Source organism: Hevea brasiliensis, unplaced genomic scaffold (assembly GCF_030052815.1).
Source record: "Hevea brasiliensis isolate MT/VB/25A 57/8 unplaced genomic scaffold, ASM3005281v1 Scaf267, whole genome shotgun sequence".
Taxonomy (NCBI): Eukaryota; Viridiplantae; Streptophyta; class Magnoliopsida; order Malpighiales; family Euphorbiaceae; genus Hevea; species Hevea brasiliensis.
In genome coordinates this window covers 54,473-74,768 of record NW_026614770.1, presented here as the reverse complement: position 1 = coordinate 74,768, position 20,296 = coordinate 54,473, and the positions used below count along the sequence as shown (strand labels likewise).

Sequence of the window (20,296 nt, the reverse complement as noted above, 5' to 3'; positions counted from 1 at the left end):
GTTGTCAACTCACTATGCCACTTTAGACTGCAGGAGCAAAAAGGTGTATTTCCACATACCTGGTGTGGAAGAGTTTAGCTTTGATGGTGACAGGAGCGTGGCTCCATATAATTTGGTGTCAGCAATTAGTGCTGGAAAAATGTTGAGGCGTGGATGCCAAGGGTATTTGGCATTGGTGAGAGATACATCTGTAGAAGGTGCCAACATGGAAAATGTTCCTGTTGTCAGAGAATTCATGAATGTCTTCCCTGAAGAGCTTCCAGGGTTGCCACCAGAAAAGGGAATAGAGTTCTGCATTGATGTTGTTCCGGGTACAAACCCCATATCAATGCCACCTTATAGGATGGCACCAGCAGAATTGAAAGAGCTAAAGGAGCAACTATAAGAGCTTTTGGACAAGGGTTTTATACGTCTGAGCACTTCACCCTGGGGTGCTCCTGTTCTATTTGTGAGAAAGAAGGATGGGTCATTGAGGTTGTGTATTGACTATGCATACGGTGAACAAGGTGATCGTATGAAGAATAAGTATCCACTTCCTCGGATCGATGATCTGTTTGATCAGCTCCAAGGGGCTAGATTCTTTTCCAAGATAGACTTGCGATCAGGCTACCATCAGTTGAGAATCAGGAATGAGGACGTGTCCAAAACGGCATTCAGGACAAGATATGGTCATTATGAGTTCTTAGTGATGTCTTTTGGACTCACTAATGCACCAGCAGCCTTCATGGACTTGATGAACAGGGTGTTCAAGCCATTGTTGGACCGTTTTGTCATCGTATTCATAGATGACATTTTGGTATACTCTCGGACTGAGGAAGAGCACGTGTGGCACTTGAGGATGGTGTTGCAGACTTTGAGGGAGCACCAGCTATATGCCAAATTTTCAAAATGTGAATTTTGGCTAGAAAGCATCTCATTCTTGGGACACGTGGTTTCTAGTGAAGGTATTCAAGTGGATCCCAAGAAAATTGAAGTCAGAATCGATTGGCTTAGGCCTACAAGATCCACCGAGGTGCGAAGTTTCTGGGTCTAGCTAGCTACTATAGGCATTTTGTGCAGGATTTTTCCAGGATAGCGGCTCCCCTAACTAAGTTAACTCGGAAGAATGTTCCATTCATTTGGACAGATGATTGTGAGGAGAGTTTCCAGAAGCTTAAGGAGTGTCTAACCACTGCCCCTGTGTTGACACTACCTATGAGTGGTGAAGGATACACCGTGTATTGTGACGCCTCCAGAGTTGGCTTAGGGTGTGTTTTGATGCAGAATGGAAATGTAGTGGCTTATGCTTCAAGACGATTGAAGAGGCATGAACAGAACTACCCCACCCATGATTTGGAAATGGCGGTTGTAGTCTTTGCACTAAAAATCTGGAGACACTACCTGTATGGTGAAGTGTGCGAGATATACACCGACCATAAGAGTTTGAAGTACATCTTCCAACAGAGGGATTTAAACTTGAGACAGAGGAGATGAATGGAGCTTCTGAAGGACTATGATTGCACCATCCAGTACTAGCCTGGGAAGGCCAATGTTGTAGCAGATGCTTTGAGCAGAAAATCTTCTGGCAGTTTAGCGCACATTTCAGTAGAAAAGAGACCGTTGATTCAGGAAGTACATGAGTTGATGGATCAAGGTTTAATCCTAGATCTTTCAGATGAGGGGGTATTGTTGGCTCATTTTTCGGTGAGGCCAGACTTGAGAGACAGAGTTAGAGTTTCCCAGCACAGAGATCAACAATTGATGAAGATCGTAGAAAGAGTACAGCAAGGTGAAGTTTGAACACCAGAGACCGTCAGGGAAGCTGCAAGAGCTCCCTATCCCAGAATGGAAGTGGGAAATGATTACTATGGATTTTGTGACTGGGTTGTCTCGTACCACGCGAGGATATGATTCGATATGGGTAATTGTAGACCGCTTAACCAAATCAGCTCACTTATTGCCTGTGAAGACTACATATTCTGTGGCACAGTACGTCGGACTCTACATTCGAGAAATAGTCAGATTGCATGGAGTTCCCGCTTCCATAATATCTGACAGAGGGCCCCAGTTCACTTCTCGGTTTTGGAGAAAATTGCAGGAGGCACTTGGCACACAGTTGAACTTCAGTACGGCTTTCCACCCTCAGACAGACGGACAGTCCAAAAGGACAATCCAAACACTGGAAGACATGCTTCACATGAGTGTCTTGGATTATGGAGGTCAATGGGATGATCAGCTAGCTTTGTTGGAGTTTGCCTACAACAACAGTTACCACTCCAGCATAGGGATGGCACCCTATGAGGCACTATATGGAAGAAAGTGTAGGTCTCCTCTGTGTTGGACAGAAATGGGGGAAGCAAAGGTGCATGATGTAGACCTAGTGCAGTACACTTCAGAGATAGTTCCTTTAATCAGGGAACGATTGAAAACAGCTTTCAGTAGGCAGAAGAGTTATGCAGACCCCAGACGGAGGGATGTGGAGTTTGCAGTAGGCGACTAGGTATTCCTGAAGGTTTCTCCAATGAAGGGAGTCATGAGATTTGGAAAGAAGGGCAAGTTAGCACCTCGGTATATCGGACCTTTTGAGGTTACTGATAGAGTTGGAGCAGTTGCCTACCGGTTGGAGCTACCACCCAACCTTTCTCACGTTCATCCCGTATTTCACATCTCCATGCTCAGGAAATACATTCCAGATCCTTCTCATGTACTACAACTAGATGTAATAGAGCTAAAAGAGAACTTGACATTTGAGGAGCAACCTGTAGCCATAGTGGACTACCAAGTGAGACAGCTAAGATCCAAACAGATCCCTATGGTTAAGGTTTTGTGGAGGAGTCAGTCGGTGGAAGAGTGCACTGAGTCGAGCGGGACATGCATAGCAAGTACCCTTATTTGTTCAATGTATAATCATGTGCTTTATTCTGCCTTGTGTAAAAATTCGAGGACGAATTTTCTGTAAGGGGGGAAGAATGTAACACCTCAAAATTTTAAATTTTATTATTTTATGAGCATTTTTGATATTTTAAATTTATTTAAATTTTAGGAATTTTTTTGAGATTTTTCGGATTTTAAAAATCGGGTTCGATTTTCCGAAAATATAAACTTTGATGATTTTTAAAAATTAATTTAAAGACCACGTGGCAAAACTAAAAATATATTTGGAGTTTACGAATTTTTTTGAGTTTTCTGAAATTTTTTCGAAATTTTTGGACCTCGTTTTCGGTCCCGAGACAGAGTAAAAATTCAAAATTTTGTATTTCGAATCGAACCGACCGAATCGAACCGGACCGGATCCGACCGATCGAATCAGACCGGTCTTCTTCTTTTTCTTCCTCCTCCCCGCACGCGTCTGACCCCTCTCCCTTCCTCTCTCTTTTTCTCTCTCCTCCCTCCTCCCCTCGCCGGCGCGCCGCCACCTTCGCTGCCACCCCAGCTCGTGGCGCCTCGGCCCTCCCCACCGGCTGCCGCTGGAATGCCTGAAGCGGCTCCGAAGCAGCGCGCGACCGTTCACCTTCCCGGCCAAAATCCGGCTGATCCGGCCACCAATCGGACCGGGTCTTGTGTCTAAACTCATCTACTCGTTGAGAGCTTTCCATAGACACCAAGAACACTAAAATCCATCTAGCGGTTTGTCCAATTTTTGCCCGAGAAGTTTTAGACCATTTTGACTTTTGGGCTAGATTTCTCACAAACCATGAACCCCACGCGAAAACCGAGAGTACCAGAGCGCTCCACTCGTCGAGAGCTTCGCGGCGACATAAATTTCAAATTTTTCCGACACCGTTTTTCGGTGGGTCCCATAGAACTTCGCAGTGTTTTTTCGAGCATTAAATGAGCTTAGAAAATTCTGAAAAATTTATATATTAACCCCCGTGTTGTGGGCTTCGTGTAGGTATCCTCAATTTGCGAAAATTCGTCAGTTGACCAGGTCTGTGAAATTCTGGCCTGACAGACCCGTTACTGGAAAAGTCTCCAAATTGGACCGAGGTTTTGGCTACCCCCCCATTGTCAGACATCCCGAGCGCGTTCCAGAAGTCGGAATCGGCAAAGGTAAACCCGAACCTTGCTTTTTCGTAATTTTCTAGTGCTTAGATAGGATTAAAAATCCATAAAATATTCTTGGTAGCTCAGAAAATTATGATTCTTTTTGCAATAGCCTAGTAATATCGCTAAGGACAGCGGGGCAAAATTTTAGAATTTTTAGAGCTTGTTTGGGTAGTTTTTGCAAAAATGATCAATTATAAGGACTAAATTAAAATTTTACATATTGTGATGGATGACTGATTTGATGGGTCCAGGAGGGGCTGTGTGATGTGATTGAGTTGTGGATATATGGATTGTGGATATAGAAGTGTGTTTTGAGCCCTTTTGCAGGTTGGGTAGGTCCTAGGTATAGGGGAGACTCTGCCGGATTTTCGGCACGACTTAGGACGTATTTGGTCTTTTCTTGATTTGTATTGAGTCATTTGTATTAAATAAATGTAATGTAATTGTCAGGTGAGCCAGATGACCTTCTTCCTACCTTTACCGCCACAGTAACCGTTGTCAAGTCTGTGAGTAAAATATTAATTTTAATTGTAATTTCGATATTATTATATGTTCAAGCATGCCCATGCATCACTTATATGCATATATTTATGTAGTTAAACTCTAGGTACGATTTATGTTGCATTCATAACTGTTAGCGTGCCATGGATGTTGTTGTGGTAATTTAGAGCAGTGTGCGTGCGTTGGCGTGCGTGTGATGTGGTGTGGACTATGGATAGGACGGGTAGACACGGCTTGAGATCTTCGCTGGGACCCGGTCCTTCGGGGTAGACACGGCTTGAGTTCTTCGCTGGGACCCCGATTTGGTTATTAAGTGGAAGTCCGAGCTGAGTTCTTCGCTGGCACCAGGTTGGATTTAAGAGAGCTGTATAGGGGATCAACTCCCATATATTATGATTGATGTTACAGGGTGCGTGAGTGCTCCAAATTACCTTTTTGATGTTATGATGTGAAAATGTTGTTGATGTTACATTTCACTCCACAGGTTGCATTAGTTCTAGATAGTTATAGAGATTATGGTTAAAATTGATATTTTACTCTCTGAGTCGAACGCTCACTCCTGTTCAACATTTTTTCAGGCTACAGGAGGATTTTATTGTGGTTAACCTGCTTTTCTCCTTCGCAGGTTGTTTTATCAATATTTGTGTAATTTTATTTACTCCTAGAATTTTCGCATGTGTTAGAGATATTTAAATGATTCGGGTCTGTAATATAAATTGTCATGTGGACCTGTAAAATTATTATTTGCATGTTTGATGGAGTGGATGAGGGAGCTGAGCTCCCATTTATTTTTGATGCTGATATGAGTATGTGGAGGGTGAGCTGAGCTCCCCAATTGATGATATATTTTGTTTACAGGTCGAGTGAGTCAAAAACTCCCCATTGAAAGGTCCACTTTATGGCCGGACTCTGTCCGGATGGTTTCTTGAAATTGGGTCCAAATGGGCTTTAGAGTTGGGTTAATGAATAGTTAGGCTTACTACGGGCCTCAGGGGCTTTAGACTGGCCCAGGTCCTAGTGCCGGTCCGGCCCATAGGTTGGGTCGTGACAGTCACTTTCTTTTGAATATATTTTTATTGCCTTAAAATCTAGAATCTCCAGTGCATTTCAGCCCTGCGAGTTTGTTGCTGAGCTAGATTTCTCCTCCTCAATGGCTTCAGAATATTTTATCAAGATCTTTTCAAATTCTGGCTTTTAAACAATCTATTTCGCGCTGAGTCTGCTACATAAAGCTAAGATCATGGTTAAAGTTTGAAGAGAACGGTCTCTCTTTTGGAGAAGAAGTCAATTCTGATGGAATCTTGGTTTGCTCGTTTCTCTATTGGCTCTCTTAATGGGTTTTGCCGTTGCTAGGGTTGGGGTTTGTGTGTCTGGGTTTGGAGTTGCTATTTTTAATTACCTTGATTTTTAACCTATTTCCTTCAAATTTAATATATTTTTCAGCTTATAAAAAAAAACTTAAAATTTACGTAATTATCAATTAAATTCTCAAGTTTCATTAATATCTCAAATTGATTAACCATCAATAAATCGTTAATATATTTTAACAAATAAATTATCTTAAATTAGTAAATTATCTTATTTGCTGATAAAAAATAATTATTAAATCATAAAAATAGATAAAACTTAATTTTATAAATTTACCGTTAATTACGTGGTAAAATATTATTGATTGAACATTTCATATAGGTATTCTAAATTGAAAAATTCTTACTTAGACCGAGTCTATCATAGACCTAAAATATAAACATATAGGATTCACCTGTTTAATAGGTGGATCTCACCGTATATCTTGTGTTTTATATCCATGTAAATCTCGTCTTTGTAAAAAAAATTCATTCTAAATTATATAATTTCCCATTAAGCAGGCTCAAACTGGAGAACGGTTTCCAACCCAAGAACGCTGAGGCCGCCACAGCTTCAAGGTAAGGCTCATAGACAGTTTGTGACGGTTTTTAATCCTATTTACGCAACATATTTCAAATTCGTACTTAGTTTTAGGGACGCTTTTCTATGTCCCCAGTAATAATTTTTTTCGTGACGTTTTCAATAATGAGGATCCATTTCTCTGTTTTAATTTGAAGCGTGAGGTGCCTTTAATCATCCATAAAAGAATGCATTATTATAAAAATAGTTTGGTCATTACTTCTGAGCATTCATTGCAATTATTAATTTCCCCAAGCGGTTTACACCCTTGCACGTCAGCTTTGGTTGCTAGCGCCTAGACTAATTCTTTAATTCATTCGAAGTAACAGCAATTGGACTTCTAACACTGTACAAGTCTGTCTTCCAAGTAAGATACCCTTGAGCAAAAGATCCCTTGGCATTTCCGTTTCTGCTAAATGTCACTGAGTATGTTGCTTTCTGATTCACTGCTTTGAAAACTAACGTATTAGGCGTTACTTTAACATTTACATCTCGTGGGGCAGTAATTTCATGGATGAAAGATGAGCTTGGCAGGCCAACATTTGTTTCTGTTCTTGTGTATTTCTGTGGATTGGATCCCAATTTGATAGAAAATGAAGGGTAATTCAGCTGAGCTTCGGGTATACTTGAATAATTGGAGCATTTCACTGAGCGCCGCGCGATAAGTCCTATTTCTTTGCCTGAACAGCCCAGGCCACACAAGTAAGGAATGTCATCATCAGGTTGGATATCATAAACTAACCCTGGATTATTTGCTTCTGATGGGTTCACATGACCTGCACCGATAGCAAATGCATTAGCAGGACCAAACTATAGGAAATAGGCTTGCCCCCAAGGTTGGTTAAAAGAGCAGTGGTCACGATGGCAGATTTTATGGCAGCAGGTGACCAATCTGGGTGGGAACTTTTGAGCAAAGCTGCAACACCGCTAAGATGAGGACAAGACATTGAGGTGCCGGAGATCATATTGAATGTTGATTTTTTTTTGGACCTATCATCAACTGAAAATGGCAAGCAGGTAAAATCCTGACACCAGGGCCTATAACATCTGGTTTCAAGATCCCAGGACTTACCCTGGTAGGACCCCTTGAGGAAAAGGAAGCAACCTGAGGAGAATCTGGCAGACCGGTTACGGTTCCTTCAAACTTGATTGTAGCAACTGGTGATGCTGTGGAGTTTAAATAGGATTTGATACCTAATCCATCCTTGTAACCCGCATGTGATGCAGGTAGAACGTGAGCTTCGACGGAGGTAACATAGCCGTTGTCCGTATCATTTATTAGAATCATGGCAGCACCACCACTATTCGTCACTTCTTGGCCTTTATAAATTGTTTTTCCATCCCCTACTCTGTCACACAATACTATTTTCCCTTTGACATCAGCATTTCTCAATGATCTCGGCGTACACAGCGCAGTTGATTTATCACCATTTGCACCTGGATAAATAAGTGGCAAGAATTTTGAACGGAAATGTTTGGGCTAAAAAAGGGTTTGATCATTAAACTTTTAGTTATTTCCAAGCAACACAGTTACTCTTATTTCTCTATCTACAGTTCTTGCTCCTACTGTAGCAATCCACGGAGCCTCATTTGATAAAGAACTTGAATGTGGACCCGAATTCCCTGCTGCGCAACTCACAAAAATTCCCTTTTTAATAGTGTTACAATTATTTAATTGGAAAAGTTATGTATTTATTGAACTTCAAATTGCAAATATATAGAGTTACAGCAGAACTAAAAATAGCTAAAAATACTGCTATCATAACTAAAAAATGGTGACCTCTATTGCCACTATTTGCTTAATAGAAATATAAAATATCTTGCTGAAAAACAGCTAAAGACTAGGACAAACTAAAGACCAGGACCACTGCAGAACAGGTCATGATCCACTTGTCAACATTCTCCTCCTGGATCAGGAACTGCATACTCCCAGCTTCTCCCTGAGAAATTCAAATCTGCTAACATGAAGTGACTTTGTAAATATGTCTGCAATCTGATTTTCTGTTTTGCAGTACAATAACATCACTTCACCATTCTTCTGGACTTCTCTTAAGTAATAAAACTTAATATTGAAATGCTTATTCCTTCCATGGAACACTAGATTTTGAGATATAGCTATGGCAGCTTGATTATCAACAAATATCACAGTGCTGTCATCTTGTTTCAGCTGTAAATCCACCATAATCTTCCTGAGCCATAGTGCTTGATTAGCGGCGGTATTCTTTGCTACAAATTCTCACCGTTGGTATGCCACTATTTCTTGTTTCTTTGAGCACCATGAAAAACACCCTGATCCAAAAGTAAAACAATAACCAGAAGTGCTTTTCATATCATCAAAGGACCCTGCCCAATCACTGTCAGAATATCCATGAAGCTTGAAATTCTGACTTTTGCTGAACTTGATGCCATAGGTTTGAGTTCCTTTGAGATATCTAACAACACGTTTGGCTGCCATCATGTGCAATTTGCTAGCACAATTTAGAAACCTGGATAAGACACTTACAGGATACAAGATGTCAGGTCTTGTTGCTGTAAGATACATTAAGCATCCAATTAGGCTTCTATACACTCCTTCATCAACTCGTTCAGCTCCATCTTCTTTCTGCAACTTCTCCTTTTGATTCATCGGAGTGCTCACACTCTTGCATTCATCCATTCTGAATCTTTTCAGAATTTCCTTCAAGTACTTCTTTTGGCATATAAAAACTTCATTCTGAGCTTGCTTGATCTCCATACCAAGAAAGTAATTCATTTCTCCAAGATCTGTCATGTCAAAGACCTTCATCATCTCCTTCTTGAATTCTTCAATCTTTACAACATTATTTCCTATGACGAGTAAACCATCTACATAAAGAGAGATAATCACAATGTTAGAGCCAGCTTTCTTGACATACAGAGTTGATTCACTTAAGCTTTTTTCAAAGCCTAGCTTCAGTAAATGATCATCTATCCTGCTGTACCAAGCTCTTGGAGCTTGTTTTAGCCCATAAAGAGCTTTCTTTAACAAGCAAACCTTCTCTTCATGTCCTGGCACACTGAAACCTTCTGGCTGCTCAATAAAAATTTCTTCCTACAATGAACCATTCAAGAAGGCCGATTTCACATCCAACTGAAAAATCTTCCAACCTTGTTGTGCTGCCAATGCCAACAACATTCTGATTGTGTCCAACCTTGCTACTGGAGCAAAGGTTTCGAAGAAATCCACTCCCCACACTTGTGCGTAACCTTTCACTACTAACCTCACTTTGTGTTTGTTCACTGAGCCATCAAGATTGAGCTTTGTCCTGAAAACCCATTTCACTCCAATTACTTTTCTGTCTTGAGGTCTTTCTACTAGCTCCCATGTCTGATTCTTTTCAATCATGGCCAGCTCCTCCTTCATTGCCTCTATCCAATTTTGGTCTATTTTTGCTTCCTCATATCCAGCTGGTTCAAAAACAGCAACATTGCATCTTTGATAAATATCTGAGAGTGTCCTCATTCCCTTGACAGGTTGATCATCTATAGATTCATCAGGAATAAGAGACACAATCTGCTTTTTGGTTTGAGACTCCTCATTCCAGTCCCACTGTTCATGTTCAAGAAATTGAACATCTCTGCTGGTTATAATCTTCCACATCGAGGTTGAAAAATTCTGTAGGCTTTCGAAACTGAACTATAACCAACAAAAATTCCTTGCTCAGCCTTCTCATCAAGTTTGTCTCTCTTCACCTGTGGAACATGTGAAAAACATAAACAACCAAAAATTTTAAGATTGTTTAGGTTAGGTTTGACACCATGCCAAGCTTCAAATGGAGTCTTCTTTCCCACTGCTCTTGTAGCGACCTATTAAAGAAGAAAGCGGCGATGTTCTTATACATCCAAAACCTTTTTTGAAGATTCTTATCATGTAACAAGCACCTAGTCATCTCCATAATGGTTCTGTTCTTCCTCTCACTAACCCCATTTTGCTGTGGAGAGTAACGGACAGTGAGCTGGTGCTCAATTCCAGCCTCTTCGCAAAATAAATTGAATCTTTCTGATGTATATTCAGTGCCATTATCCGATCTAATGACCTGAATCCTGCAGCCACTTTGGTTTTCAATCCAGTTTTTGAACTTCATGAAAATTTCAGCAACTTCCGATTTAAACTTCATAAAGTATATCCAGCACATTCTTGTTAAATCATCAATAAAAACTATGTAATACCTGCTGCCATTTAGTGAAGGAGTTGACTGCGGACCACATAGATCAGTATGGATTAGCTGCAATTTCTCTGTAGCTTTCCATGTAGACGTTCTGAATGGAAGTCTAATTTGCTTCCCAAGCATACAAGCCTTGCAGCTTGTGAGATGCTCCTCCAGGTTTGGTAGACCTCTTACAAGATTATTTCTTTGCATGAACAGCAAAGCTTGATGATGAAAATGCCCCATCCGTTTGTGCCAAGTGTCTGTGGAAGTGAGTTGACATGAAAATGCCACTTGCTCCTCCTCCAAAGGATTCAGAGAAAAACTTCTTTGCCGCATCTTAATTCTGAATAATTCTTGACCGCTTGGATTAAAGATCAAACACATTTTATCTTCAAACAAAAGTTTGAATCCTTTCTCCAGTAACTGTCCCACACTCAGTAAATTTTGATCAATTTCAGGAACATACAAAACTTCAGAGATTATTTTTATACCTGAAAGACTTTCAATGGCTACCGTCCCCTCTCCTTCTACTGTGATGTATTCTCCATTTCCAATTCTGACCCTTGAACTTGCAGATTTGTTGAGCTCTCTGAATAGCTCCTCATTATTGGTCATATGGTTTGTACAACCACTATCAACAAGCCAGTTTTTGCTTGATGTCTTTGACGTGAAACATGAAGCAACAAAGAGTTGTTCTGGCTCTTGTTGAGTTGCAACTTGAGCCTCACCCTGCTGCTGTGTCTCCTTCTCTTTGCAAATTATCTCTGCATGCCCAAGTTTCTTGCATTTTCTACATCTCATGTCAGGTTTTCTCCAACACTTGTAGTGAGGATGATTCTTTCTGCCACAATATTGACAAGGAGAATATTTTCCTCCTTTGCTGCTAGTGTTGGAGTTGCTTTCAGTAGCTGCATTTTCTGAACAGCCTGCTGCTCCTTTCTTTCCTTTCCACTTCTTGTTTTTGTCTCCAGAATTTTGCTGCCATTTGGCTTGCAAGGCTCCCTCAGTAGTTCCTTCTTGCCTCATCATTCTTCTTTGTTCCTGTGCATGCAATGCACTTACTAATTCTGCCAAACTGATCTTTGAGAGATCTTTAGTGTTTTCCAAAGAAGCAATGGTTGCCTCTTATCTTTCAGGCAAGGATACAAGTATTTTTTGAACAATTCTATTGTCAGTAAGTTCAGCTCCAAGTATCCTTTCCTTATTTGCAATGCCAGACAACCTTTCTACATACACCTTGACGGTTTCTGATTCCTTCATATGCTGCATTTCAAATTCTCTAACCAGATTCAGCACCTTCATTCCTCTAATTCTTTCATCTCCTTTATACTCATTCTTGAGAAAATCCCAGATAGCTTTAGCTGAGCCAAGCGACATGATCTTGCTGAAGATGGTAGGAGAAACTGCAGCAAAGAGACAATTCTTTGCTTTGGATTTTTTGGTCTTTTTCTCCTTGTGTGTTTTGATCTAAGCCATTGTTGGATTTCCTGGTAAAGGAGGTACCTCATAATCTTCCTCTACAGCTTCCCACAAATCACACGCATCCAAAAAAGCTTCCATTCTCACTGCCCACACTTGGTAGTCTTCTCCATCAAACACTGGTGGAGCCACTACTGAAAAAGAACTCTCACCTTCCATTTTCAAAGGTGTTTTACAGAAGCAGGATTGGTTAATGTTTTGGGTAAACACTCATTCAAAAAACTCACAAGTCTCTCACAGGTCCCTTAAGAAAATAGGGCTCTGATACCAATGTTACAATTATTTAATTGGAAAAGTTATGTATTTATTGAACTTCAAATTGCAAATATATAGAGTTACAGCAGAATTGAAAATAGCTAAAAATACTGCTATCATAGCTAAAAAATCGTGACCTTTACTGCCACTATTTGCTTAACAGAAATATAAAATATCTTGCTAAAAATAGCTAAAGACTAGGACAAACTAAAGACCAGGACCACTGCAGAACAGGTCATGATCCACTTGTCAACAAATAGCCCCAAATGCACCTATTGCAATGGGATCATTGAAGAAAGGAAGCGGTTCACCTCCAAGGGAAAGTGAAAGCACATCAACACCATCCTCTACTGCAGAATACACTGCAGCCAATATGCCAGCCTCGCTGCAACCTGATGTCTCGCAAACCTTGTACATTGCCAAGTGGGCTAATGGTGCAATGCCATCCGCAGTGCCATTGGCTTGCCTATAAAAATTGGCACCTCGCCTTTGGACTTCCGCTCTTATGCTAGCCGTATGAGTTCCATGCCCAATCATGTCAAATGGACGCGTACCATCATATATGAAACTTCTTGCACCAATGATCTTGTTATTGCATGTCGTCCCATGGAATTCGCATTTCCCTTTCCATTTACTTGGTGGAGGAGGCATTCCTTTATTGCTAAATGAAGGAAGATCAGGTGTCATTCCATTGTCCAGAAGTCCTATAATCACTCCCTTCCCATAATTGGAATGGTTCCAAAATCCTTCATTCGGTTGCAGACACAAGAAGCTGGGAGTACGAGTTGTGTGAAGAGACGACACCTTCTCCGGACGGGCTGATACAAATCCATTTTCCCTTTCCATGGATTTTGCTTCTTGTTCTGTTATTTTTGCAACGAACCCAGTAACCACATTGTGGTAGGAATATAGAATTCGGTTGGTTCGAGCTTGAGTTGGAAGCAGGCAAAAATGACTGATACCAGCGGTCTACATCTCTAGGTTTCATGGATACTGCACTTTCTGGTTTCTCTAAAAAGACGATGTAAGTTTCTAAGTTCCTCTCCACAGTGGTTGCCAAGAAGGAACTAATTTTTGTTATAAATAGCTTGTATGTTAGACAGTATAGAGAGAAAGAATTCCTATATTGTTAAAATATAAGGGAATGACAAAAGTAAAATATGTATAGAATTATATATATATAATTCAATATATATTATTCTATTATGGTACTTGGCATGTATATGTGTGAAATAAAATAATTATCCTATTGTAATTTTCGTAAATAAATTACGAATAGATGTGTTTATTAACAAGTAGATGTGTCTGTTAATAGACAGACATATCAATTCTATACAAACAGTCACAACTGTTTGTATAGGTGTCTGTTAATAAACAGACATGTCTATTCTATACAAAGGTCATAACTATTTGTATAGGTGTCTGTTAATAAACAGATATATCTATACAAATAGTCACAACTATTTGTATAGGTACCTTTTAATAAACAGACATGTCTATAACACAAATAGTTGTATCTATTGGAGATAGACAGATGTGTCTATCTAGTAAAGGTGCCATGACTTTTTATTCTTTATAAATAAGGATGAGTTTTTTCAATCCAGACATACTACTTCTACTTCTTCTTCTTTTCTTCTAATCTCTCTAAATTCAGTTCATATAAAAAGTTCTTAAGGGAAATATTCAGGAGTTGCTGTCTACAGATTTCAGGCTTTGTTGTATCTTGGAGGTATATTGCCATAACCTTGCAGCAATCTAGTGGGGGCAATTAATACCTTAAATATAGTGATTTATCACGCCTCAAAGCCTATTCTACACCTACTGCCTCAACAATTTTAAGGTATTAAATGCAATAGAGTCCAAGGCTGTTTCCGTGATGAATCAAGAGTTTGTGAAACTTGATCATTTTGATGGGACAAACAATGTTCGCTGGAAAGACAAGATGCTATTCTTACTCACCACATTGAAGATTTCTTATATACTTGATCCAAGTTTGCCTGCTATTTCACCACCAACTCCAGAAGATTCTGAACAAGTGAAAGCAGATCGAGACAAACGTGAAGAAGATGAATTGCTATGCAGAGGTCATATTCTTAACAACTTGTCAGATAGGCTATATGATCTATTTACTTATGTCAAGTCTCCAATGGAAATCTAGAAATCACTGGAGTTCAAATACAACTCAGAAAAACAAGGTGTGGATAAATTTCTCATCATGAAATATTTTTAATTCCAAATGGTTGATAATATATCTGTTATGGATTAAGTCTATGAGTTACATGTCCTTGTTTCAAAACTTAAAGATTTGAAAGTGATAGTTCCTGAATCGTTGCAAGTAGGAGGAATAATAGCAAAACTTCCTCCTAGTTGGAATGATTATAGGAAGAAATTACTGCATACCACATAAGATTTTTCTCTTGAACATATTCAGAAACACTTGCGCATTGAAGAAGAGACAAGAAATCATGATAAGAAATTTGTTTCTGAATCTACTACAAAAGTTAATTTTGTGCAAGGAAGTCAGAATTTTCAAAAGAAAAATTCTGGAAGTAAGAGAAAGTTTTCTGAAGTGAACAGCGATACTAGTTATGGCAAGAATACAAATCAAAGAAAGGAAGAACTTGTTACAATTGTGGCAAGAAAGGGCACTACAAACGTGAATGCAGGTTTCTAAAGAAACATAAGAAAGAATATACGAATAATAGAGCTCAGAATTCCAATAAAGCAAATATAGTTGAACAAACTACTGAATTGATTGCAATGATATCAGATTTGCATATTGGAATGGTAACATAGCTCAATATGGCTACAACAACCAAATCCAATGATTGGTGGTATGATTCTGGGGCTACTGTTCATGTTTGCAATGATAAGACTCAATTTAAATATTATGAAGAAGTTGTAAATGGGCAAAAAGTTCTAATGGGCAATCATGATTCCGCTAAAGTGGTGGAAAAAGGAAGTGTTGAATTAAACTTCACTTCTGGAAAGAAGCTATTATTAGTAAATGTGTTGTATGTGCCAGAAATAAGGAAAAATCTTGTGTTTGTTAGTCTATTGTGTAAGAAAGGTTATAAGGCTGTTCAGGAGTCCGATAAAATAATTGTGTCCATAAATGGACTATTTGTGGGAAAATGTTACTCATGTGATGGAATGTTTAAACTCAGTATTAATAATAATATGAATATTTCTGTTTATACTGTTGAGTCATCTTTATCTTTATGGCATGATCGTTTAGCACATATTAGTTTTAAATCTTTAAAATTTATGGCTAAACATGGTTTAATTTCATATATAGATGATAATAAAAAATCTTGTGAAATCTGTATACAAGCAAAAATGATTAAGAAATCTTTTCCAAAAGTTGAGAGATTTTCTAAGTTATTAGAACTTGTGCATTCTGATATTTGTGAATTAAATGGAATATTGACTAAAGGAGGAAATAGATATTTTATAACTTTCATAGATGATTTCTCCAAATATACTTATGTTTATTTAATGAAAAATAAAGATCAAGCATTCCAAATGTTTCATATTTATAAATCTGAAGTTGAGAATCAAAAAGGAAAAAAAAATCAAAATTTTGAGAAGTGACAGAGGTGTTGAGTATTTTTCCATTGAATTTTCTTCATTTTGTGAAGAAAATGAAATTATACATCAAATAAGTGCACCTTATACACCACAACAAAATGGGTTGGCAGAAAGAAAGAATAGAACCTTAGTGGATATGCTTAATTCTATGCTTGTGAAATCTAATTTGCCAATAAACTTATGGGGAGAAGCTTTACTTACTGCTTATCACTTACATAATAGAATTCCTTCAAGAAAATTTAAGATTTCTCCATATGAATTATGGAAAAATAGAAAACCTAACTTGAACTATCTAAGAGTATGGGGCTGTTTAGCTTATTATAGAGTTTCAGATCCTAAAAGGACTAAATTAGGTCCTAGAGCTTTGAAAGGAGTTTTTGTTGGTTATGCCGAAAATTCCAAAGCTTATAGAATTTTAAATTTAGACTTAAATGTAATTGTAGAATCTAGGGATGTTGAATTTATTGAAAATAAATTTCATAATGACCCTATACATAAGCCCATTAATAGTTCAAGTCAAAGCAATGGTTCTAGTATTGATATTAATTTTGAATCGACGTCTAGCAACAAAAGAAAGTTAGATTCTTCTAATAAAATTAGAAGAAGTCAACGTATTAGAAAAGAAAAGAATTTACATCCAGATTTTATATCTTCTCAGGCTATTGTTTTTCTAGTAGAAGGCAATAGGTCAGTTGTACTTAACAAAATACCAATTTTGTTAAATGTAAAAGATGATCCTAAAATGTTTCAAGAGGCAATGACTACAAGGGATGTGGCCTTTTGGAAAGAGGCAATCAATGATGAAATGGATTCATTATTATTTAATAATACATGGGTTCTAGTTGATTTGCCACCTGGTTCCAAACCAATAGGATGTAAATGGGTTTTCAGAAGAAAATATAACACAGATGGATCGATTCAAACTTTTAAAGCTAGATTGGTTGCAAAGGGTTTTAAACAAAAAGAGGGAATTGACTACTTTGATACATATGCACCAGTGGCTAGAATAACATCTATTATAGTACTTTTATCTTTAGCATCAATATATAATTTATATGTACATCAAATGGATGTTAAGACAGCCTTTCTAAATGGTGACTTAGAAGAAGAAGTTTATATGGAGCAACCAGAAGGATTTGTTTTACCAAGGAATGAAAGAAAAGTTTGTAAATTAAATAAATCTTTATATGGTTTAAAACAAGCACCGAAATAATGGCATGAGAAATTTGATTATGCAATTTTGGAATATGACTTTAAACATAATAGTGCTGATAAATGTATTTATTCCAAATTTACAGATCATTTTGGTGTGATAATTTGTCTTTATGTTGATGACATGCTTATAATTGGAACAAATATGGAAGGTGTGAATGATACAAAGAAGTATCTAACCTCAAAATTTAAAATGAAAGATTTAAAAGAGGTAGATACAATCTTAGGTATCAAAGTAAAAAAATATAGTGGGGGTTTTGCTCTTGCCAATCTCATTATATTGAGAAAATATTAAATAAATTTAATCATTTAAAAGTCAAAGAAGCAAAAACTCTATATGATGTTTCTTCCAAATTAACTGAAAATTCTGGCAGAGCAGTTGCTCAAATTGAGTATGCTAGTGCAATTGGTAGCTTAATGTATGCTATGCATTGCACTAGACCTGATATTGCTTTTGCAGTATGTAAATTATCAAGATACACTAGTAAGCCTAGTATTGAACATTGGAAAGCAATTTCAAGAGTTCTTGGTTATTTAAAAAGAACTATAAACTTTAGTTTATTTTATAATAAATTTCCAATTGTGTTAGAAGGTTATACAGATGCTAGCTGGATAACTAGTATTAATGATAATCAATCAACTTCCGGTTGGGTTTTTACCTTAGGAGGATGTGCTATTTCTTGGGCATCAAAGAAACAAACTTGTATAACCCATTCTATAATGAAATCAGAATTTATAGCTCTAGCAGCAGCTGGTAAGGAGGCAGAATGGCTGAGAAATTTTTTATTAGATATCAAGTTGTGGCCACAACCAATGCCTGCTATTTCCTTATATTGTGATAGTCAAGCAACAATGTCTAGAGCTTATAATAAAATTTATAATGGAAAGTCTAGACATATTAGCTTAAGACATGAATATGTGAGACAATTAATCTCTGATGGAATTATTACTATTACTTATGTCAAGTCTTGTAATAATCTGGCAGATCCGTTTACAAAAGGGCTCTCGAGAGATATGATAAAAAATACATGTACTGGATTAGGATTAAAAATATTCCATTAAATTTACTAATGATGGGAACTTTACTTTATAGTATTATTACTAAATAAAGTTTAAAGGGTAACAACAAGTTATTAGTAAATGTTGTAATTAAGTACTTAGTGTATTAAGTTAATGGAATGAGGATGAGTATTTATACTCTTAACGAAGTTTAAAATTTTTACAAAAGAAACTTCACCTATATGAACATAGGAAGTGGTGCCGCTTCAACAAAAGTGAGAATAACTTTTGTAAATGTTCATGAAAATAGAAGGTAGCACAAGGCCATATTCGTGCTAAAATTTTGATGAACTTTTTAAGTCGAACTAATTGATTTGTGTATGTAGTATTTCCGGTTCTATTTAATAGGGATCTAGGTTTAAGCTAAGGCCACCATGATTTCTTTAGAACTTTGAAATACTTACACTAAGGAAAAGTTTAAATCGAAAGATACTTTTCATTATGCATGAAACAATGGGATCTAACAATACAAATTAGGCGGGGGATTGTTATAAATAGCTTGTATGTTAGACAATATAGAGAGAAAGAATTCATATATTGTTAAAATATAAGGGAATGACAAGAGTGAAATATGTATAGAATTATATATATATAATTCAATATATATTATTCTATTATGATACTTGGCACGTATATGTGTGAAATAAAATAATTATCCTATTGTAATTTTCGTAAATAAATTACGAACAGATGTGTTTATTAACAAGTAGATGTGTCTGTTAATAGACAGATATATTAATTTTATACAAACAGTCACAACTGTTTGTATAGGTGTCTGTTAATAAACAGACATGTCTATTCGATACAAAAGTCATAACTATTTGTATAGGTGTCTGTTAATAAACAGATATGTCTATACAAATAGTCACAACTATTTATATAGGTACCTTTTAATAAACAGACATGTCTATTACACAAATAGTTGTATCTATTAAAGATAGACAGATATGTCTATCTAGTAAAGGTGACATGATTTTTCATTCTTTATAAATATGGATGAGTTTTTTCAATCTAGATATACTATTTATACTTCTTCTTCTTTTCTTCTTATCTCTCTAAATTCAGTTCATATAAAGAGTTCTTAAGGAAAATCTTGGGAGTTCTTTGTCACAGATTTGAGCTTTGTTGTATCCTGGAGGTGTATTGCCATAACCTTGCAGCAATCTAGTGGGGGCAATTAATACCTTAAAGATAGTGATTTATCACACCTCAAAGCCTATTCTACACCTACTACCTCAACAATTTTCGAAGTGACGCTAAGCAGAAACAAAAGCACCATTTCTGGAAACAACTTGTACCTCATGTTCTCCATGCTGGCAAGAGAACTAGAAGAGAAACAGCTTGGATGGGTAACTATGCTACAGAATTTAAAATTGAAAATTTCATGTTATATTCTTATGTATAGATACTTGAATTTTATTGAATGAAAAGCAATAAAAAATGAACACTCTCACTCCAGGCTTCTTACGGTATCAGATATCAAATCTTATGTTCCTTTTCTCAAACTCTCCTAATGTAGATCTTGTACTTTGATTTTCATTTTAAAAATCTAGCCAAATGTAAGAATATGATCAGACATCTAATCTGGTAATTCATGTTCCTTCTTTCTCAAATGGCAAAATGCTCTCCTAAATATTTACCCTTTACAATTAAACATATGCCATATATAAATTCTCTTGATTGACATTTTAAAAATCTAGCCAATTGTCCTTTGCCTTTAATCAGTATGGTAACTTCTGATTTAACAGAGGATCGCTTGGATTCTTAATTATATCTATTTTCCCCCAGAAAAATTTAATAAATCCAGCCAAATGGAAGAATATGTTAATGGTGAATGGTGACCTCTTCTTTTTATGGAAAAAGTGATCTTATTAAAACACTAAAGAAGCGATTTTTATTAAAAAGAAAAAAAAAACTCTTGCCTGGAGTCAGGCTTCAGAATATGCTATGTGGGCCTGATATCTGTTGATGGCCCAAAAGAATTTAAGAAATGTCCCAAGCCCCCAATGCCATATTAATTTAACAGGCTCGAAATGGAGGTGGGTTTCTGACCCAAGAACACTGATCCACACCCCCAA

At 37.2% G+C, this 20,296-nt stretch overlaps 1 pseudogene; it reads right to left on the bottom strand.

The window, feature by feature from the left end:
* Positions 1 to 6,753: 6,753 nt before the first annotated feature.
* LOC110640471 (subtilisin-like protease) lies at positions 6,754 to 19,530 on the bottom strand (annotated as a pseudogene).
* Between the last annotated feature and the right edge of the window lie 766 nt (positions 19,531 to 20,296).